The following is a 23,696-nucleotide window of genomic DNA, read 5'->3' as shown; positions in this document are numbered from 1 at the left end:
TTTGTCAATGTTTTCCTTTTAACTCTTTGATACAGCTTTTTAAGCATTTGTGTGATATAGTCCTTAGTCTGGGCTCCCTTGTGGATGGTTTCTGACATTTTACTTTATCTTGTTCCTTAGAATGGACCATCATATCCTGTTTCTTTGTATGCCTTGTAATCTTTTGTGCACACTGGATATTTTAATATTTTAAGTTTTAACTCTGGAATTTAGTTACTGAAGTGTCTGTTCCTGTAGCTGGTGTTATGACAGAGATTTCCTTGAATGTCAGGAGCTAACAAAAAAAAAAAAAAAAAAAAAAAGAAAACACCTTACTCAGTCTTTGCAGATTGACCTGTGCACTGTTCCCTGACAGAGCTTAGTTAGACTAATAGTAAACCTAAAGAACAGCTCAGGGCAAAAGAAAGTGTGGGTCCTTTTCAGTCTCTTCTGAGCATGCATCTTGTCCTGGGCATGCATGTGAGGCCTTAGGTATTCCCCTGTTTACATGGATCTGAATGTTTTTCTTCCCGCAGGAAATAGTCTTTCCTATTGTTCCCAGACACCATATTGTATGTCTTGAAGCTAGAAATCTATTGTCCCAGGCAGCTTCAATTTGATTTTTTTCTTGAACATTTTAGCTGCCCTGCAAGCTGCTTCTCCCTCGAGAGCATGTTCTGGGATGGTGAGCAAAGTATCACCATAAGAGTATGCTGGTTTACTTTCTCAGGCTGCCATGAGGCAGAGTGGTACAGATATATGTGCACTTCAGTATGCACATAAGGATTACTCTGCTCTCTCCAGAACCAGACCAGAGACCCATGGTACTGGGGGGAGGGGGAGGGGGGCAGGCCAGCTCTGCACAAAATGAGGGAGGGGGTGGAGGAAGGGCCAGTGAAGGTGCCACAAAGTTTATATAGTGTTTTTAAGTTGTCTTTCTCTTAATTTGGCACTTGCCTACTCACTGCAACTCTTTACCTGTTTTCTGGAACTCTAAGAAAGATGTTTCTGCTGGTTTTGCTTGTTGTTTAAGAATTCTGTGGGGGGCAGTATCCTGGAGCCTCTCACTGTGCCATGTTGATGATGTTCTTACCCTGGCCATTATTTTTAACTGAGTCAAATGGGAGGTTGAGAGCATTAAATCAATCAATAAAGCTTTAAATCACCTATTTGGCATCTTACTCCATGTGAACTGTATGAGATTCAAAGGATGGTTAAACCCAGTGCTTGCCCACAAGTAGCTCAGGAGACTCAGAAGAGCATTTGGTGAACATGTAACATTTTTGAAAATTAGGAAATGGGTATATGATTCTAGCATATTCTCCATGTAGCAGATCATGTCATTCGCTTGCTCATACCCTCTAATGGCTTCCTGTGACCCTTGGAATCAATCCCATCATCTTTTCAGGCTTTCCAGGCCCTGTGACTGGACCCTGCCTATCTCCCTGCCCTCATCTCCTCCACTCTCCCTCTGGCTCACTTTGTTCAGCCACACTGACCTCCTTGCTCTTCTCAAAGAACACTCTCATCTCAGGGCGGTTGTTCCATCTGCCTGAAACCTTTTATGTTCACGCCCCGTTTCATTGAGGACTTTGCTTAAATGTCATCGCTTCTCTCATTGAAAGAAAAGTCTTTGTCATTTTCACAGCTATATCTCCTGAATGGTGCCCAAGACATAGTAAATGCTCAGTAAATAATTGTTAAATCAATGAATGAGTTCTAAAATATGAGCATAGTATTGTATCCCATTTATTTCCATATTCCTCGAGCCCAGGAATATGTTTAGCAATAGCAATAACAGCTATGTTTATTAGGCTTGCTACACTCCAGGTGCTGCTTCTAGTACTTTGTAACTATTAATTTACATAAAAATTCTTTGATGTGGGTCCTGCTATTATCTCTATTTGTACAGGGGAGAAAACTGCAGCACGGCAGTTGAGCAGCTAGTCTAGTGATGCAGGTAGTAAGCAAGGTATCCGGAATATATCCAACTTGGACATTCTTCCATGCCCTTAACTTCCTTGTGCTGCCATCTTTGTCTATGGTAGACATTTAATAAGTATTTATTGCATCAGAATGAATAATTAATAAAAGACCATATCGTGGAAAACAGATGGTGAGAGACTAAAGAACATGTAGATGGGTGCTAATTGTGGTGTATGAATTAGGAGTAGGATAGGAATTAGCAGAATTAGTTCAGGGAAGGCAGAGGTCAAGTTCCATCTCCATCCTTCCCATTCCACCCTAAAGAGAGATGGACTTCTGGCTTTTAAGAACAAGTCTCTTCCAGTAGACAGAGAGGAGGAAAGGTGGGCATTCCAGGGAAAATAAATAATAATAAATTAGGCATTTAAAATATTATTTAAAATAGACCCAAAGGAATGAAGGAAGATTGATGTTACAGAGTCATACTTTCCTGTATTAAAAACACAACTCATATCTATTAATATGTGAAGATTTATTTTTAGAACACCAGTGGGAAGAAAGTTTTTTCCCTTAACTCTGTAGTAGATAATGATAATAATTAAGGCTAATAGATATATAAACATTGTGACACTCCAACTTGATATCTATTTGACATAGCAAATTAAGTGTAATTTACTTATTCAGAAATCTGTTGCTTCATACATTATTATCATATTCTTGGAAAAGATGCAAGTGACTCACAATTGAACCTTCAGATTTCTTATTTAAGATCCCTCAGTTTTCCTGAGAAGGGAGAAGTTATTAAAGAGGAGTTATTTCAGAACACTATTGACAAATAGTTAGGGATTTTAGACCCAAAAGGATTATCTAGTCCAGTCTTCAGTATGAGCTAAGGGAGACTTAAAAAAAATTTTTTTTTGACAGGGCTCACAGAAATGCAGTCTCTCTGGCTTGCTTTCTTTTTAGTAGATCCCAATGCAAAAGTAAAGGTGGTGTAATAATATTTGAGAACATTGTTGGTAACTTTCCATGGCTAAGGATTCAGGGCTAGTAAATCTGAAAAGATATTGATCACTGCTCTGTATTGACTTTTATGATGATGACCAGTTCATTTCAAAACTGTTGGCTCTGATTTTGAGAGGCCTTATAAATGCAGCCCCTACCCTAGGTCTGAACACTGAGAGCCTTGGAGTCAGGCAAAGGGAGATGAACACATCACCATGGGCACTTGTAGAAGGGGCACTTCCCAAATCTAGGTTCGTCGCTCAGAGTGGCCAATGAAAGTCACACTGAACCAGGTTGAAAAGGAAAAGAGGGTTTGTTTACGTTGGCAAGAGGACAGGGGAAAGATATCCCAAATCATCCTCCCTGAAGTAATTTTTCAATTGGCTTTTATACCCATCAGAGCCAAAGAGAGGTAATCATCTTGTTAACAGGTAACAGGTTTGGAGAATTTCAGTGGTTTATCCTACTTCCTTCAGGATGTACATCCTGTGACACCTGGGAAAGGTGCCTCCCAGTCTAGGGAGATAGATGAAAGGCTTATTCCTATCTGGGAACTTTGGGGCAATAGATTAAAGCTTATTCAGGTCCAGGTACAGACTTTACATTTACATATTGCTCCTTTCAGACTTTACATTTACATGTTGCTCCTTTCAGACTTTACATTTACATGTTGCTCCTTTGTGAGACTAAGAGCTCTCGTTATAGCCTGTTTACAGCTTTGAAGTTTACATTTTAAGGCTACTTGACAATCTCCAGCTTGCTTACAGTTTTAAGATTTTATTTTAAAAGTCACTGTTAGACACATTCTCGCACCAGTTTTAATAGTGTGTAAGTCTGTAGCGAAGGAGGCCTGCTAATGCTTCTCCCTGAAAGTAGATGGACTTCTATACTTAGTCCCTGGTACAGCTGGGCATCCACAGGCCTCCACATGGGGATCAGGACTGACCAAATCATGGAAAATAAGGGGCTGGGCTCATTTTATTCTGGGAAACTCACTCTTCAGATGCCCATTCTCTCTCAACACCCTGCATGAAGCAGTTACCTTCCTCAAATCAGCTCCTCCTCATCACCCTGTTTCTGTATTGGACTCACTCAGTCTTGAGACTGAAGAGTCAACCCTGGCTCTTCATTTCTTCTCATCTAAGAGTGCTAAGACCTCAGCCAGTGCTGTTGAAAGAGTGGGCTGCGGCTCCTTGCATCAGAATCACCCAAAGAGCTCTTAGGCCACATACTCATTCCGAGATGTACTGACCCAGTCTCTGGGTGAGCGCCCAGCAATCTGCATTCTAAGACGCCCTCCTGGTCGCATTGACGTTTGATCACCCCTGTCCTGCTGATTAAGCCTCGGTACTGTCTCCTCAATCTGCTTATCTCCCTTTTTGTCACCACCATCCCAGGGAGAACCAGGGCTCTCTGTCCTCCAGGTTAATCAGTCTTGCCTTCCCTAGATCTTTCCCACGTGCCATTACCTTGTCAGTAACTTTTGAAATCAAATAACCTGAATTCTAATCCTATTAGCTATCAGATGTTAATGGATTGTGCAAACAGTGGCTGACAGTGAGGGTGGGGGGTGGGGAGGGGGCGGTTTACATATACCTGGTCCCAAAAGCTGTGATTGGTATAGCGTAGACATGCAATATGATTGTTGGATGAATGAAAAATGAGTGACTGACAGAATGTGTTGAGTCCTCAATTCTTTGTCTTGCACAATATCCTCTTGTACAAAGCCTACCTGTAGGGTTTAGTATAAATTAGTTGCATTTATTGGAGGGTCTGAGAGGCCTTTGTAGGTTAGATTGACTTTGAAGAAGAAGGGATTCCTGTTGCTTCATGGTGAAAAGAGGCATTTTCGAAGCCTGAAGGTTAATGGCAACCAACAAGCCAAACTCTATTAAAAGACTGAGCAACAAGGAGGGTGTGTGATTGGATGAACCTGTTGAAGGCTGGTGAACCCAAATGAACTGTTCCATATGGGTTAGTGGGTCCTTTAGGAGAGCAGGAGCCCAGTGATACGATGTGGATGAAAGTTGGGATCTGGTGGTTACTTATTACTACCCAAGAAACTACTCCAAAACTTAGTGTTTTAAACAACATTTGATTAGATCTCATGATTGTAGGCCAGGAATTCTGGCATGCTTGTTAGATGGTGGTCCTCTTTGTGGACTGCTGATATTCAGCTGACTTCTTGGCTAGTCTGTAGGGACCCAGATGGCTTGACTCACACTCCTGGCAGTTTGGTGGGGATGACTGCAAGGCTGAGCTCTGCTGGGACCCTCTGCCTGCCCATGTTGTCTTGGGCTTCTCCATATAATCTCTCCAGCAGGGCGATTTTCTTTTTCACGTGGTGGCTTAGGGCTCAGAACAAGTAATTCAAGAGCCAAAGAGTAGAAGCTGACAGTCTCTTGAGTCCTGGGTCTGGAAACTGGCATAATGTCATTTCTGCCTTGTTTTATTGTTCATAGCAGTCACAGGACCCGTTCAGATTCGGAGATATACATCGACCCACCTCTCCACTGGAGGAGTGTCAACGAATTTATGGCCATCTTTAATCTGCCACGATTTACACCTTTTAGCTCAGACTATTGGCCAAAAGACTTTATGATTGAAGAGGAAGGCATTCTAATTGTTTCAGGGTGAAAAGAGGCATTTTTTGAAGCCTAAAGGTAAGTGGCAACCAACAAGCCAAAACTTACTTGAGAGAACTAAATATGAGTTTTTAAGCAAGAATCTTCCTTCTAGAAGAGTCAAAGATATATAATGGGAAAACTATATAGGAATTATATTTATCAGCAGGAATTTTCATTGCTGTGTTACCCTGGAAGAATACTTGTGCTAGGGGTAGGAAATCTATTTATTTAAGGGAGAAATTTTAGAAGTTCTGCTTTGTTTTCCTCCCCAGTTATTCTTTTTAGTCAAATCAAGTTGGTTTTTGTTGGATGTGCTAATGAGATGGAAAGGAGACATTCTGTGACATTCCATGAATTATAGGTTTTGCCTATTCCAACCACAAGACGTTTATGCCCGAGAAAGGAGCAGAGGGGCTAAGGGACCTCAGTCTTGGGGTAGGGTGTGGTGCGGTGCAGGCTTCAGTTCTTCTGGGGATGGCAATAGAGGTTATTACCAGAGCTACTGGTACTGAATGTGGGAAAGCTTAAAAGGACGTGGAGACTATAGAGGGAATGCAATGGGGGAAACATTGCAATTAAATGTGCCTGTCCATTTTTACTTTTAATCTAAGTTGACAGTACCACTGCCATCAAGGTGAGTTGATCAGCCATGGTTTGTGAAGGCTGAAGAGATTGCTGAAAGTTGCAGCCTTATTCATTAAAGATTCCTGCTTCTTGTAGGGGAAATGGCTGTTAGGTCACAGGAAGCTCCCGTTACATCTTGTGGAGAAAAGACTGAAAATTAGGAGTGGGGGCCATCATTTACATGGCTATCTGAGAGCAGAGGGAGGAGACGGATTCCTTTTCTGTCATCCCATGCGTAGCATTAGAGCCATTGATAGGCTGGGTCTCAGAAAGTGCTGGACTGGTGAATTTTGAATGCGTTCCTCTTAAATATGGAGAAAACGGATTCCGAAGGTGCTGAGAGGTAGTACAGTGTGGCAGCTAACGGCATTGGCTCTGGAGCCAGACTCCCTGTTGTTAATCTTGGTTCTTCTATTTAATAACTGTGGAAACTAATATTAGTTACTTAATCTTTCTATGCCTCAGTTTCCTCAACTCTGAAATGGGGATAATAGAAGCATCCACCTTGTAGTATAGCTATGATGATTAAATGTGCTATTGTTTATCATAGGGGTGTAGTAAGTGCTACCAAAGTGATAACTGTTAGTAGTTGTAGTATTTATCTTTTCTAGAGTCATTCCTAGCATTGGTTCTTGATACAAAGTAGAGACTTAAAAATGCTTCGTGAATGAATTCTGCATTAAGTTCAAAGCAGGTACACAGCTGATAGATGTTTCCAAAACATGCTGTACATCTGGGATATTAACATGGATTTTATGTGTAGGTGATTTGATACCTTACTATGCTCAGATCCACTAAGTGTGAGAGGCTCAGTTTCTCTCAAAACCTTCTAAGTCCATTGGAGGCGATCGTGCATGAATTGTGTGCGGTGATAGTCACACCTTGGGATTTAGCTCTGGGGCTGATGGCCTTGTGGTGTCGGGAGAGAGGCAAGAACTCATGCCAGACAATTGAAGAACCACAGAGCAAATTAAAAGGTGTGTGTCTGTGTGTTCTTTAAGATCACGTTCTGTTTAGATTTGGAAAGAGAGAAGCCTTGGATGTTGTTGGATTTTTGCACTGATCACAGGGTTACTGTCTTGAAGCAGAAGTGGGGGAATGTGTAGGCAGGGCAAGTCCAGGATTAGAAAGAAACCCCACATAGTTGAATATTTTAGGAAATCACTGTAGCAGTTGCTGGTCAGTCTAGTCATAGTTGGGGGCTATAGTCCAGTGTGTTATTTGGCAGACCTGGTGGCACCTGCAGCAAATCATGAAAAGTTCTTCATGTGGGAAGGTTGTTTGCTTTTGAATTAGCTGTGGAGTTTTTCCAGATGGGGAAGGGATAGGGCTCTATTTTCCCTTCTCTGTCATCACATTGGGTATGCATGAAAGTTTCCTGATCAAGTCATCAGCCAGCTTCTCAGCTGCTGTCTTTGTGTGTTGAAGGAAACGGAATTTTAGATTATTTATTTATTTTTTAAAAATAATGTGTAGATTTTATTGGAGAGACTACTGACCTCATCTTAAAAATGTTTTCTCTAAAGCCAGTAAGTGGCAAGATCTGGATTTCTGGCCAGGGAAGGTTTACTGATGCAGCTCACATTTTCCCAGTTGGGTCCTTCCCTTCACCATGTCCATCTTTTCTTGCTACTTTAGCCTAAGGGACTGTGCCTGTTTGAATGTATTATGTCCCCCAGAAAAAGCCATATTCTTTGTTGCAATCTTGTGGGGCAAACATAATAGTGGGGATTAAGTTGGAATGTTTGGATTAGGTTGTTTGCATGGAGATGTGCCCCACCCAACTGTAGATGATAACTGATGGGATATTTCCATGGAGGTGTGGCCCCACCCATTCAGGGTGGGCCTTGATCGGTGGAGCCATATAAATGAGTTGACTCAAAGAGAAGGAACTCAGTGCAGCTGTGAGTGACATTTTGAAGAGGAGCAAGCCTGCTAGAGAGGAACATCCTGGGAGGAAGCCATTTTGAAACCAGAAGTTTGGAGCAGACACCAGCCACGTGCCTTCCCAGTTAACAGAGGTTTTCTGGATGCCATTGGCCATCCTCCAGTGAAGGTACCCGATTACTGATGTGTTACCTTGGACACTTTATGGCTTTAAGACTGTAACTGTGTAGCCAAATAAACCCCCTTTTATAAAAGCCAATCCATTTCTGGTGTTTTGCATTCAAGCAGCATTAGCAAACTAGAACAAGGACCAAAACCATCTCTTCGGAGAAAAGTTAGTATCATATCCCAGTTTCTTCACAGAAACCCAGAGAAGTAAAGAGGAGCATCTAGGAAAACTATGCTTCTCTCTAAGCTTTCTGCCTATGAGTTATGGCTGTCTCTAGCTGGTGCTCCATTTTCATGGTGACCCAAGGAAGGTCTCTCCCCCATTATCCTCTTACCACAGCGTCTCTGTGACTTCTGTAACTGATGATCTATCTGACTGCTGACACTTCTAGCCAGCTTATAGTGTGATCTCTTTAGATTTTTCCCTTTAATTGCACCTCAAAGACCTAGCACCTCCTTTGAAACAAAATTCTGTAGTGAGGATCAACTGACCTCAAAGTTAATCCCTCTAATGGATTAATGTAAGGTTGGAAAGCTGAGCTGGAGGCCATATGCCAAGGAAAGGAGGAATTAGAATTATTTTTTAAGAGACAGGGAACATTTCTTAATATGAAAAGGTTCTGAGTCATATCTGGGTGTTAATGAAGCTTGAGTTGGTGCTGACTTTTCCAGGACCTGTTTGAAGCATTCACATTTACATCATGTAGTAAAATTTTCACCACGTGCTTTAACTATTAATATTTGGTGGCCTGCGACCCATTTCATTATGAATTACTTTTCTTTCTTTCTGGATGTTGTCTCCAACATTCTCCAATGATGTTAATTTTATTTCCTATGGTGATAGTTTAACTTGAACAAGTCTTGCCACCCATGAAAGAGGAGAGCTTGTTTCCGCACTTCATTCAGGTCTCTCTTTAAAAGTCACCTTTCTTAGTCACCCCCTATTAAAAAAAATGCTCCATGCTCACTCTTTATCCTCTGTTTTTCTTCATAGGAATTAACGGCTATCTACAGTTTAATGTATTCATTTGTTTTGTATATGTCTCTCTGCTGAAATATAATGTCCACGAGGGCAGAAACTTTGGTCTGTTTTGTCCACTGCTGTATTCCCATCTCCTAGAACTGGAGTCGGCCAACTACTACGCATTGGCCAAACTGGCCCGCGGTCTGTTTCCAAATGGCTTCAGAACTAAGAATATTTTTGCTATTGCTGTTGTTGCATTTTTAAAGGGTTAAGAAAAGTGTAAGAAAAATCGAGGAATAATATGTGGCAGAGACTATATGGCGCCACAAAACCTACAATATTTACTCTTTGGTACTTTATAGAAATCATGTGCCAACTTCTGACCTAGAACAGTGCCTAGTACCCAGCGGGTCCTCAATATATATTTGTGAATGAAGGAATGTTGTGTGGGTCCTACAATTTTGGGCTCTTACAAGGGTTATTATTCATTTCTTTGATCCTTGTTCTACCTAAGATGATCCTTGTTCTACCTAAAATGATCCCGCTCAAACATTAGATGTTCAATAAAAGTTTCTTGAATAAGGCCATGAAAACATAAAAATACATTCTTGTCACTGAAAACAGTAATTGTGGTAAAGCATTTTTTATAGCTCAGAGTTATAGCACTTTTAAACCTTATATAACTACAGAGGCGCTGTGTGTCATTACTTTACAAACCACTATTGCTGACACATCTCCTGGTGGTATTTCAAGTATCCAAAAGAAAAACACTACCAGTGATAAACAAGAAGAATGCTTTCTGAATTTGCCCCAACTCTACAGAATATAAAAAAGTATTCTTTAAAAGTATTGATTCTAAATGATATTCAAGGGTCACTTGTATATGAATCTCCTTGAGAGTACTTATTTTTTAAAAATGTAGATTCTTTGATCTCTTTCCAGACTTACCTGATCAGAATCATTTCAAGTAGGGCCAGGAGTTTGTTTATATTTCTAACAAGCTTCTTATGTTATTCTGATGTTCATGAAGTTTGAAAATCTTTGTTCTGAATTCAGCTCATGGTTGGAGTGGTAGAAGGTAAAGGTTGAAGTTTATCTATCATTGTAAAACAAGGGTGCTTACATCATCCTGGGCACGCCATGGCAGTGCTCCTCAGACGTCCATTTCACAAAAATCACACCCATGGATCTTGTTAGCACGTAGATTCTGATTCGGGTCTGGAGTTTTCATTTCTAACAGACTGCTGGGTGATCTGATGATACCTGTCCTGGACATCATTTAGCATAGTAAGGAGCTAAAGCAGGCATTGGAAAACTTCTTCTCTAAAGGGACAGAGACTAAAAATATGAGGCTTTGGGGGCCATAAGGTTTCTCTTGCAACTGTTCAACTCTGCCATTGCAGAACAAAAGCAGCCACAGATAATACGTACATGAATTGGTATGCCTGTGTTCCAATGAAACTTTATTTATGAAAACAGATGGAGAGTTTGATTTGGCCTATGGGCCACTCTGCGGGTTTGGATATATTATGTCCCCCACAAAGCCATGATCTTTTAATCCTATCCTGTGGGATATTTGGATTAGTTTGTTTCCATGGAGATGTGACACACCCAACTGTAGGTGATACTTTTGAGTAGATTATTTCCATGGAGGTGTGGCCCTGCCCATTCAGTGTGTATCTTGATTAGTTTACGGGAGCCCTATAAGATCTCAGACAGAAGGAGCTCAGTGCTGTAGCTGAGAGAGACATTTTGGAGATGGCCATTGAAAGCAGATTTTTGCTAGCCCAGAGTTTGCCTGGGAGAAATAAGATAGCATTCCCAGATGCTTAGAGAGATGTCCTGGGAGAAAGCCATTTTTAAAACCAGAATCCCGGAGCAGATGCCAGCCACGTGCCCTCCCAGCTGACAGAGGTGTTGCAGACACCATTAGCCATTCTTCAGTGAAGTTACCCTATTGTTGATGCCTTTGTTTGGATACTTCTATGGCCTTAGGACTGTAACTTTGTAAACAATCCCCCTTTATAAAAACCAGTCCATTTCTGGTATTTTGTGTTACGGCAGCATTAGCAAACCGGAACAGCTATAGTTAGCCAACCCGTCTTAGAGAACTGTGCTGATCATTACTGCTGTTCTTCAGAATTATCGAGCACCTTCTTTATGACACTTTGCTAGATGTTTTCTTCCATTTATGTGCATCCTGGCTTAATACACACAACATGCTTGTACATTGTATATGAATGAAATTAAAGGTCTGGAAGGTTAGGGAACTTTCTCAAGGATGCACAGCTACCAGGTGGCAGAGTCTACACTTGAGCCCCTGACCTCTGAACTCCAACTGAGCATTCTTTCTAGTATATAAAGTTGATTCCATGTTAGTAATAAATCTTGCTTTGAAGATTTTATTTTGAAGCACTATTAGAATGTAAGTCTTTTTTTGTGGTTCTCTCTGTATTCTCCGCTGTCTAGAACAGTGCGTGGAATGTGCTTGGTAAAAAATTATTGCGTGAAAGATTATTTCATGAATTTCTATCTATAATGTTAGTGCTTTTGGAGGAGATTTCAGGGGTAATGTAATGTGATCAATGACATAGTGCACCTTAGAGTAAGTCCTAGAACCCAGATTTTTCTACATACAGCCTCCTTCAAGCTCAGTACAGCTCTAAATTGTTTGCTAATACCATTTTCAGGAACCTACATTATTACCTTGTCGCTTCGAACAGATCTTACCCCCCTGTTAATTTTGAGCCTTGTTTCCTTCTCAGCATGGAGAAGGGCTGCAAAGTTTTGGCAAACCACCCCAGCAACTGGAGTAATGAGGATTATTCCTGGCACAAGAGAGCTCAGACAAAACCCCCCATCTTTTAGTGATAGAGAATTCCTCCAAAACGAAATCAATAGTTCAATTCTCATGCCACTGATGAGATGAAATAAAAGTGTCAACAGAGGGCTAAAGCATCCTTTTCTTCTTTCTTCTCTGTAGTTTCTCATTTCAGAACCCTTATTGAGATTTTGGAAATGAAATCCACAGACCTTGCTGGACTGGGCTTCTTGGTAATAAAAGCACATATTATTAGAGAAAACACTGTAATTTGCATGCAGTTCTTCTCACACAAAGTAAAATGGCAGTTTGGTTGGTGTGTTTAAAAGCATCACAAATAATTTTAGAGGCACACTTGCAGAAGTCAAATAAAATGGCTGCAATGGAATTTACTCGAAGATGCTGCAGAATGGCTGAGAATTTGGTTTTTGATTCTTAGGAGGCAAGAAGGAAAAGCACAGCTCATGAAACTGTGAGGAGACCAGCTTGTGAAATAGTATAGATTCTTTGATCATTTCTCAGCATTCTTACCCCCAGTGACCTAATTATGTCACCTGCTAGCTGCACAACTTTGTACCTGTGCAAGGCAGCCACACGGCTTCTGGGCTTTGTCGGGAAATTCCTCGCAAGGTGGATTTTCTCTCTTTGCTCCACTTGAGCAGCTATCTTGACTAATTTATCTCAGATAGAAAAATCACAACTTTAACATTTTGGAGTTTATTTATTCAGGATATTTATTATTTACCATGCCTTTTAAAAGCCAGCCAGTAAGGAAGAAATGCACTTGTTTCTGTCATGTGCCTCTATTTCATTCATTCATTCACTATTCACTATTCAAATATTTGAATACTGCCACTGTTCTCTTCCTGGGAAACAAAGTCTTTGCCCTCAAGGAGCTTTTTATGCTAATGAGTGGAGACAGACAAGGAACAAACAGAAAAATGTAAACATCAGATGTTGACAAGTTCTAAGGAGAAAAATAACGTAGAGTCAAGGGGATTGGGGCATCAGGGTTGGTGTGGGGGAGTTAGCTATTTCAAATCAGGTCACCAGAGAAGGCCTTACTCAGGAGGGTCCATTTGGATAAAGACATGACAATGACCAGGGCAGTGTTCCCAGTGGAGGGCACAGCAAGTACAAGGAAAGGAATAGGTGGTAAAGCCAGAGAGGCCCCTGAGGGAATACACACTCCCCTGTGCCTGGTAAGCCATTGTGAAGACCTTGGCTTTACCTTAAGTGAGATAAAAGACATTAGAGGGCATTGAGCAGGGGAATGACATTATCTGATTTGCACTTTGTTTTAGTTTCCTAGGCTACTCAAGAAAATACCATTGAAATGGGATGGTATAAATAATGAGAATTTATTTGCTCACACTTTGAGGCTGGGAAAAAAGTCCATATGAAGGCACCATGAAGGAGATGCTTCTTTCCGAAGACTGTGGCCTTCCAGGGCTGGCTGCCAGTGATCCTTGGTCCTTGGCTTGTTACATGGCAAGGCACATGGTGGCGGCAGCTGATATCTCCCCTTCTCTTCCGGGTTCCGTTGATGTTCACCATCTTGTTTCCTGTGGTTTTCTCTCTCTCTGAGTTTCCACTTATAAAGGACAACAGTTATAGGATTAAAACCCATCCTGATTGGGCTGCGCTGCACCTTAACTGAAGTAACTTTTTCCAAAAGTCCTACTTAAAATAGGTTCACATCCACAGGAATGGATTTAGGTCTAAGAACATGTTTTTTTCTGGGGTACATACAACTCCAAACCACCACATAATTTAGAAGAATCACTCTGGTTGCTGTTGTAGGAGACCAAGAGCAGAAGCAGGGAGACAAGTTAGGAGGCTTTTGAAACAAGCCTGGTAAGAAATGATGGTCATTGGACAAGGGTAGTAGTAGTGGTGAGAACTGGTTAGCTCCTGAAAGTGTTGTGAAAATAGAGCCAATATAATTTTGTTAACAGACAATGCAGATTACATGAAAGAGAGGGATCAAGGGTGATGCCAGTGGTTTTGGCTTGAGCACCCAGGAGGATGGATTACTGTTTCTGAGTTGGGGAGGTATATGGGAGGAACAGGTATGTGGAAGGGTGGGAGTGGAAATCAGGAGTTTGATTTGGGACATGCTGAGTTGAAACACCTATTAGCTACCCAAATGGATAGGTCAAGAAGGCATCTGGATATATGGTGGTGAAGATCAGGAAGGGAGATGATGAGATGGTAATAGCAGTGTTTTCTACCTAATACCTAGGTCGTAGGGGTACAATAAATAACATTCTTTTTCATGTCAGAATTCAGAACCTATTGATAAATTAACACAAAAGTTATACAGGGAGAGTTGAAATTTCTGCGTTGTTGTTGGTAATAGCAGAATTAGAGAATGTGGCTTTGGGTGTATGGTAAAGTGGACTTGCTTATACTTCACGGACTTGTCTACCAGGCATGGCTGAGCGGGACGTTCTCAGGCTGGGGCATGTCCCTTGCCACATGGAACCAAATGTGGCAGAATGTTGGTTTCTGCCCATGTAGGCAGATCCTAAAATAATGCTAACCAGGGACTGAGCCCCGAATGCCTGATTCCTTTGTCTTAAACTTGCCAATCAGCCAATTGCAGTAAATCCTTCCTCCTTCCCTACAGAAGGCTTCCTGAGGGTTGGGGAAAGAGGAGCATGAGTTAGGAATACGTGTTCCCCACATCTCTGTAAGTGAGTGTTGATGCTTTACATCAGTTGTATCATTTAATCTTCACATTTTTGTCACCGTTTTACAGAGGAAACAGCTGAAGCTTGGAGATGCTAATTTGCCTAAGATCATACACTTCTATGTAGAGCAATGAAGGGGTGATCATTTTATTTTATTTTTTTAAACTGTAGACATTGAAAATGTTCTGTTGTTGATTATGGGTTGTTTAGAGTGGATGCCAGTAAAGGGAAACATTTATTCAAGGTTGCCAAGAATTAAAGGGGAAAATGGTTTGCCCAATGAAATTCAATCTTTACATGTTTTTTAAAGAAACAAAAAGGACTATTGCCTGTTGATTATCTTTGGACTTTTTTTTTTCTTTTTTAGGAAAACTTATTTTCACTTTTTATTCCAAAGAGCTAGAATGTTTTAGATTTTCAGATTAAACTTTACAAGGGATTATTTTTGGTCCTTTTATTGGGGCTCGTCAGACATGCTACCACAAATTTGTGTGCTTTATTGCATGTAAACACAGGTATCTGTTTCATTCATGGAACATTCTAGTCTGTTCCTTTGTACATCTGAATGTGTGTGTTTTCCTAGTTTTTAGATAAAAAGAAATCATCTGAAATGATACAGAAACTGCTATAATTCCCCCCCGCTCCTAGTTGGTTGCTCTCATAATATTACTGAGGAAGAAAGACAAATATTCCAGATTTCAGATAGCATTTTGTATATTTGCATTGAAAACTATTGAGTCTTTAAAAGGAGTGTGGGTTTTCCTTATTCTTCAGCCTCCTTACTCTGTTTGCAATACTACAAGATGCCTTCTGTTCCTTTTCCCTTCCAAGTTACACTCCCCTACTGCGATCCTGTCCCCAAATTCAGGTGAACATTTGTGTACACTCATTTACATCCTTTTATTTATTTCCCACAAACCCGCCCTGAATTAGCTTTCTTATTATTCCTTTTTTATGGATGAACAAGTGCCCATGGTAACACAGGGAATGGCAGAGCTGACTCCTCACACCTAGGACCTGATATTCCAAGTCCAGCATTTTTTAATTCTCAGCCCATCACTCCCTTCTACCCCAATAAAACTCTGCTCTGTGCTGAGCCATGGTTTCTAGCCTCTATGCTTTGTTTATGCTTAACAGCCCTTCCTTATCCTCTGATACTCTCATTTTCTCCAGAGCTATCTGCAGAGCTCCTTGACTGGTCTGGGGGCCTGCTGGTTTGACTTCTTCCCTTACTAAAGCTGTGATGTTGATTGTAGTGTGTGTTCCTTCAGTGTTCTCCCTAAGCCCCGTGTGCACCGGTGATATCCATATATTCCCTCTCACAGTCGTCATAAATACTTTGAGAGCAGGGATAGATCCATATCTGTGTCCCTGATAGAGTCCTAGATGAAGCCATGCACAAAAGAGCACAAATGGTCATTGAATCGACCCTGATGCCTTTTGCAAAGCCTCCCAGCGCAAGGCATTCCCTTCAAAGGTTGCATTTCCATTCTTAGGAGTTATGGGACGAGATTTATTTGAAGAGTAAAGAAGCTGCTCAGTAGTCCAAAGTGAGCCTCTCCTTTTTGCTTGCCCCCCTGAGGTGTGTCCATTAAGATAAGGTTCATCCTGGATTAATAAAAATCAGGGACTAACCCTGGGGACACTGCAGTGAAGGCCCCAGGCCTCAGCAAGACATTAACTGCATTTGGGAGGTGAGACAGGCTCTAGAAAGTGTAGAACCGTGATCCAGAAGGTAAATGGTAAGAAAATACGGTACATGGAAAGCATCTGATACATAGAAGGGCCCCCGTAAACAGCAGCTGTTCTTAGAGTCTGGGGGCTAAGAGGACTGAACCCTGTTTCTGACTCTCACTGACAGAGTGACCTTGAACTCAACTCAGAACCTCAGAGTTCTCCTCTATTAAACAGAAGGTGATATTTTCAAACTCACTGGATTGTTTTGCCTTGGAAAACATGGTTTCTGGAGGTAAGTAGGTATGCAGGGAGAATAATAGCACCCAAAAGATGTCCGTGTCCTAATTCCTAAAACCTGAGAATATGTTACTTTACAAGACAAAAGGGGGCCTCACAATATGATTAGGTAAAGAATTTTGAGGTGGGGAGATTATCTTGGAATATACAGGTCCGATGTAATCACAAGGGTCTTTCAAAGTGAAAGAGGGAGGCAGGAGAGTCAGAAGCAGAGGAGATCTGATGAAGGAAGTTGAGCTGGAGTGATGCAGTTGCTGGCTTTGAAGATGGAAGAAGGAATTCCTTAGCTAGGGAATGCAGGTGGCCTCTAGAGGTTCCTCTAAAACCTCCAGAAGAGACACAGCCCTGCCAACACTTTGATTTTATCTCAGTGAGACCCATTTGGACTTGACCTCAGAACTTCATGGTAATAAATTTGTGTTATTTTAAGCGATCAAGTTCATAGTAATTTGTGTAAGTGAATACTGTAAGTATTTAACAATGATGAATATTTTTGGTATGACTTAGAGAAATCACAGCCTCTAGACATCAGCTGTTACTGAGGCATGCTGATTGTATCATTCCTCTGGGCTTTTTCTGAGCCATGGGCCCCTTGGGCTGGGTGGTAAAGCCTATGGACCCATAATAATTATGGTTATAGGCCCATAATACTGTATTGTTTCTTCATTTTTTTATTGTGGAATATGACATTTATATATAAAAGCAAGGAGTTAGAGAGCAAATGTCAAAGAATGTTATGGGTTATAGTTCCACAGTTTCAGTTATTTTACTTATTGTGAAGTACAACATATATACAGAAAGTGGATAATTTTCAAAAGTACAATTTAACAAGTAGTTACCTAGGAAATTTCAGAGAATGTTATGAGTTACAGTACCATAGTTTCAGTTATTTCCTTATTGTGAAATATATACAGAAAGGTGACAACTTTCAAAGTACAATTTAATAAGTAGCTATAGAGCAAATTTCAAAGAATGTTATGGGTTACAGTTCCACCATTTCACTTCTTTCCTTCTAGCTATTCTAATACCCTAGCAACTAAGAAAAAAGATAATATAAAGATTCAGTTAAAATTATATAAAGATTCAGTTTAACAATCCTTTGTTAAATTCTATCTTGTCTGCTGCTACTCGTTCCTCTAGTTTAATCACTTTCCTGATTTTCAAGGATGTCTGGGCAGTGGCCGCCCTAACTTGTTCATGTTTAAAAGGGGTGTCAACATTATGGGAAAAGGGGGGACATATCTGGTTGATGTTCTTGAAGAGGCTATTGCTGCTGGGTTTTGGGGCTTACCTGGCATAGGAACTCTCTGGAGAATTTAAGTTTCTGAAAAATAAACTTAGTGAGAGAAACTTCTATAGAGTCTCAGATAGGGACCAGGGTATTCTTCGGGACTACTGTTGATTGGGCTTGTCATACTGTGGCCATTTGGCATATTGAACTGAGGCTTGCAAAGGCATAACCTCCAGGACAGCCTCTCAACTCTATTTGAATCATATCTCTCAGCCACTGAAACCTTATTTTGTGGACTTTCTTTTTCCCATTTTGGTCAAAAAGCCATTTTCAATCCCTTGATTGCAGGTCAGTCTCATTCCTGGGAGACTTACTAACCTGGGATTCTGCTCCCATGTCAGTGGGGAGGGTGATGCATTTATTTCCAGAGTTGTGCTTAGAGAGAGAGAGACCACATCTAAGCAATAAAAGAGGTTCTCTGGAGGTGACTCTAGGCATAATTCTAGGTGGGCTTAGCTTCCCTTTTATAGGCATAAGTTTCACAAGAGCAATCCTCAAGATTGAGGGCTTGACTTACTAAGTAGGGGGTTCCTAATTTCACATAGCGTGTGTTCTGTCCAAGATAAACAATCAGTGTCTCACATTATCTTCACTTAGTTGTACAATCATCACTTTTCATTTCAAGCAATTTTCATGACCCAAAACATCCCAAAGCTCTTATCTGCCCTTAATTTTTTATGCCTAGTATTTGTGTGGTACTAGTAAGATATTCCTATTAATTATGGTCCCTAGTATGCAATAGGTAATTTTTCCCATATGCCACACTGCTTCTAACTCTTTGTACATCATGTAAGCACTTATTTATATTTGTAGTGTTGATCTGTGGGATACATGCCTTTAAACAACCCCTTACAATCATGTTCACCTTCAGTGCAGCGAACAATCATAACCCCTAGCCATTCCCATAACTTTAAATTCACCCTCATTAACATATCTAAACATGTTAGGTTAGCATTTCCCCTTCACTAGCTTTTGTCTATCTTTTCGTCTCCTATATACTACATTATAAGACACTGATCTTACGCTGTTCAGGGAGTTCATTGTAGTAACATACAGTATCTCTCCTTTTGTGTGTGATTATTTCACTCAGCATTATATCTTCAAGGTTCATCCATGTTGCCATATGTTTCAGGACCTTGTTCCTTCTTACTGCTGCATAGTATTCCATTGTATGTATATACATTTTTTTATTCTCTTGTTTGTTGAAGGACACTTGGATTGTTTCTATCTCTTGGCATTTACGAACAGTGCTGCTATGAAAATCAGTGTGCAAATGCCTGTTCATGTCACTGCTTTCAGATATTCTGGGTACGTATGTAGAAGTGGAATTGCTGGATCATAGGGTAACTCGATATCTAGTTTTCTGAGGAACCGTCAAACTGTCTTCTACAGCAGCTGTACCAGTATATATTACTGCTAGCAATGAGTAAGAGTTCCAACTTCTCCACATCCTCTCCAGCATTTGTAGTTTCCTGTTTGTTTAGGTGCAATCATTCTTATTGGTGTGAGATGATAGCTCATGGTGGTTTTGATTTGTATTTCCCTAATAGATAGTGAAGATGAATGTTCCTTCATGTGTTTTTTAGCCATTTGTATGTCCTTTTGGAAAAATGTCTTTTCGTATCTTTTGCTCATTTTATAAGTGGGCTGTTTGTACTATTGTCATTGAGTTGTAGGATTTCTTAATATGTGCAGGATATCAGTCTCTTATCAGGTATATGGTTTCCCAATATTTTCTCCTATTAGTTGGCTGCCTCTTGACCCCTTTGACAAGTCTTTTGAAGCACAGAAGCTTTTGATTTTGAGGAGTTTCCATTTATCTATTTTGTCTTTCGTTTCTTGTGCTTTGGGTGTAAGGTCTAAGAAGTTACCTCCTATTACTAGGTCTTGAAGATGTTTCCCTAAATTATTTTCTAAGAGTTTTATGGTGCTTTCTCTTATATTGAGGTCTTTGATCTACTTTGAGTTAATTTTTGTATAGGGTGTGAGGTAGGGGTCCTCTTTAATTCTTTTGGATATGGCTATCCAGTTCTCCTAGCCCCATTTGTTGAAGATACTGTTCTGTCCCAGTTCAGTAGATTTGGGGGCCATGTAAAAAACAGTTGACCATAAATCTGGGGGTCTATTTCCGAACTCTTGATTTGATTCCGTTGATTAACATGTCTGTCTTGGTGCCAATACCATGCTGTTTTGACCACTGTGGCTTTATACTAAGCTTCAAAGTCAGGAGTTGTAAGTCCTCCCACCTTGTTCTTGTTTAGAATGTTTTTGGCAATTTGAGGCCCCTTTCCCTTCCAAATTAATTTGATAAGTAGCTTTTCCAAGTTTGCAAAGTAGGTTGTTAGAATTTTGATTGGCATGGCATTGAATATGAAGATCAGTTTGGGTAGAATTGACATCTTAACAACATTTAGCCTTCCTGTCCATAAATAGAGAGTATTTTTCCATCTAATTAGGTTCTCTTTGATTTCTTTTTGTTAACATTGTGTAATTTTCTGTATAGAGGACTTTTACATCCTTGTTGAAGTTTACTCCCAGGTACTTGATTTTTTTCAATTGTTGTTATGAATGGAATTTTTTCTTGATTGCCTCTTCAGTTAGGTCATTACTAGTGTATGGAACATTACTGACTTACGTGCATTCGTCTTGTACCCTGCCACTCTGCTGAATTTGATTATTAGCTCAAGTAGCTTTGTCATTGATTTCTCAGGATTTTCAAAATATAACTTCATATCATCTGCAAATAATGACAGTTTTACTTCTTCCTTTCCAATTTGGATGGCTTTTATTTCTTTGTCTTGGAAAATTGCTCTGGCTATAACTTTTGGCACAATATTGAGTAACTGGTGACAGCGGGCATCCTTGTATTGTTCCTGATCTTAGGGGGAAGGCTTGCAATGTCTTGCCATTGAGTACTACGCTGGCTGTGGGTTTTTCATATATGCCCTTTACCATATTGAGGAAGTTTCCTTTAATTCCTACATTTTGAAGTGTTTTTATCAAAAAGGGATGTTGGATTTTGTCAAATGCTTTTCCAGCATTTATCGAGATGATCATTTGATTTTTCCCTTTTGATTTATTAATGTATTGTATTACATTGATTGCTTCTCATATGTTGAACCACCTTTGCATGCCTGGAATGAACCCTACTTGGTCGTGCCTTTGGATTCGATTTGCAAGCATTTTCTTGAGAATTTTTACATCTATTCATTATGGGGATTGGCCTGTAGTATCTTTATCTGGTTTTGGAAGTAGAGTGATATTAGCTTCGTAAAATGAGTCAGGAAGTGTTCCTTTTTCTTCATTTTTTTTTGAAAGAATTTGAGCAGGAATGGTGTCAATTCTTTTTGGAAACTTTGTTAAAATTCCTTTGTGAAGCCATCTGGCCCTGGGCTTTTATTTGTAGGTAGATTTTTGATGACTGACTGAATCTCTTTGCTTGGGGTTGGTTTGTTGAGGTCTTCTGTTTCTTGTTGGGTCAGTCTATATTGTTCATGTGTTTCCAGGAAATTGTCCATTTCCTCTAGGTTGTCTAGTCTGGTGTACAGTTGTTCATAGTATCCTCTTATGATTTTTTAAGATTTCTTCAGGAGTAATAGTAATGACCCTAAGACCCTCCTCTCATTTCTGGTTTCTTTGGGTATTCTCTCTTTTTGACTTTGGCAGTCTAGCTAAGGGTTTGTCAATCTTGTTGAACTTCTCAAAGAATCAACTTCTGATTTTATTTTTTCTATATTTATTTATTTATTTATTTTTTTGTTCTCACATCTATTTCTGCTTTAATCTGTGTTATTTCTTTAATTCTACTTGCTGTAGGGTTAGTTTGCTGATCATTCTCTAGCCTCTTTAGTTGTTCAGTTAGGTCTTTGGTTTTAGCTCTTTATTCCTTTTTTTGATATATGCATTTAGAGGTATAAATTCCCTCTCAGCACTGCTGCAGCCCATAGGTTTTGATGTGTTGTGTTCTCATTTTCATTCATCTCTAGATATTTACCTATTTCTCTTGCAATTTCTTCTTTGACCCACTGGTTGTTTAAGAGTGTGTTTAACCTCCATATATTTGTGAGTGATCTAGTTCTTTGGTCGTTAACTGATTCCTAGTTGCATTCCATTATGGTCAGAGAATGTGCTTTGAATGTTTTGTCTTTTAAAATTTGTTAAGACTTGTTTTGTGTGCCAGCTTATGATCTATCCTGGAGTATGTTCCATGAATACTAGAGAAGAATGTACATCCTGGTACTTTGGGATGTAATGATCTATAAATGTCTGTTAAGTCTAATTCATTTATCACATTGTTTAGGTTCTAAGTTTCCTTATTGGTCCTCTGTCTAGTTGTTCTGTCTGTATTAGAGAATGGTGTACTGAGGTCTCCTGCTTTTATTGTATAAATGTCTGTTGTTCTCTTCAGTTTACCCAATGTTTGTCTCATGTAGTTTGGAGCTCCTTGATTGGGTGCATAGACATTTATGATTGTTAATTTTTCTTGGTGAATTTTCTATTTTATTAATATATAGTGCCCTTCTTTGTCTATCATGATATCTTTCTATTTAAAATCTATTTTGTCTGATATTAGTATAGCTACCCCTGCTTTCTTTTGGTTGCAGATTGCATGGAATATTTTTTTCCATTCTTTCCCTTTCAGTCCCTTTTTGCTGCAGGGTGTAAGATGAGTCTCTTCTAAACAGCATATCAATGGGTAATACTTTTTAATCCATTTACCAGTCTGTGTCTTTTAATTGGGGAGTTTAATCCATTCACATTCAAAGTTATTACTGTGAAGGCAGTTCTCAAACCAGCCATCCTATCCTGTTTTTTTTCCCTTAAAATTCATTTATCAAAAAATTAAAAAAAAACAAAACTTTTCAAACAAAGCAAAGGAATAAGAAAAACAAGTAACCTAAAATAACTACATTTTGCTTCCAACATGTTCCTACCATACCCCAAGAAAATCAACAAGCCATAACAAAACAAAGGATTAAGAAAAACAAATAATCTAAAATAACTGTGTTGCTTCCAACTTGTTCCTACCATAACCCAAGAAAATTAGCAAACCATAGTCATTCCTGAGCATTCCCACAACATTAAAATTACCCTTCATAACTTATGTGTTCTTACTAGAGTATCGTTCTCCCTTCACTAGTTGCTGCCTATTTCTAGGTCCCCTATGTTCTACAATACAAAACATTTATTTTATATTTTTCACAGAGTCCACATTAATGGTAACATGCAATATATCACTTTTTGTGTTTGGCTTATTTCACTCAGCATTATGTAGTTTCATCCACATTGTTCTATGTTTCAGGACCTCATTCCTTCTTATTGCCATGTATTATTTCATTGTGTGTATATACCACGTTTTGTTTATCCGCTCATCTGTTGAAGGACATTTGGATAGTTTCCATCTCTTGGCAATTGTAAACAATGCTGTTATGAGCATTGGTGTGCAAATATCTGTTTGTGTCACTGCCTTCAGATCTTCTGGGTATATACTGAGAAGTGAAATTGCTGGATCGAAGGGTAACTCGATATCTAGTTTTCTAAGGAACTGTCAGACTGTCTTCCAGAGTGGCTGTACCATTATACGGTCCCATCAGCAATGAATAAGAGTTCCAATTTCTCCACATCCCCTCCAGCATTTGTAGTTTCCTGTTTGTTTAATGGCAGCCATTCTAATTGGTGTCAGATGATATCTCATTGTGTTCTTAATTTGCATTTCCCTAATAGCTAGTGAAGA

The 23,696-nt window shown here is 39.8% G+C and overlaps 1 protein-coding gene across 1 annotated transcript in view; it reads left to right on the top strand.

The window, feature by feature from the left end:
- Window positions 1-23,696, top strand: part of TAFA4 (TAFA chemokine like family member 4) — a 162,713-nt gene that overhangs the window by 47,440 nt on the left and 91,577 nt on the right. The gene's annotated exons all lie outside the window — the stretch shown is intronic.

The sequence above is a fragment of the Choloepus didactylus genome, chromosome 1, assembly GCF_015220235.1.
Source record: "Choloepus didactylus isolate mChoDid1 chromosome 1, mChoDid1.pri, whole genome shotgun sequence".
NCBI classification, from domain to species: domain Eukaryota; kingdom Metazoa; phylum Chordata; class Mammalia; order Pilosa; family Megalonychidae; genus Choloepus; species Choloepus didactylus.
This window is presented reverse-complemented; position numbering and strand designations above follow the sequence as displayed.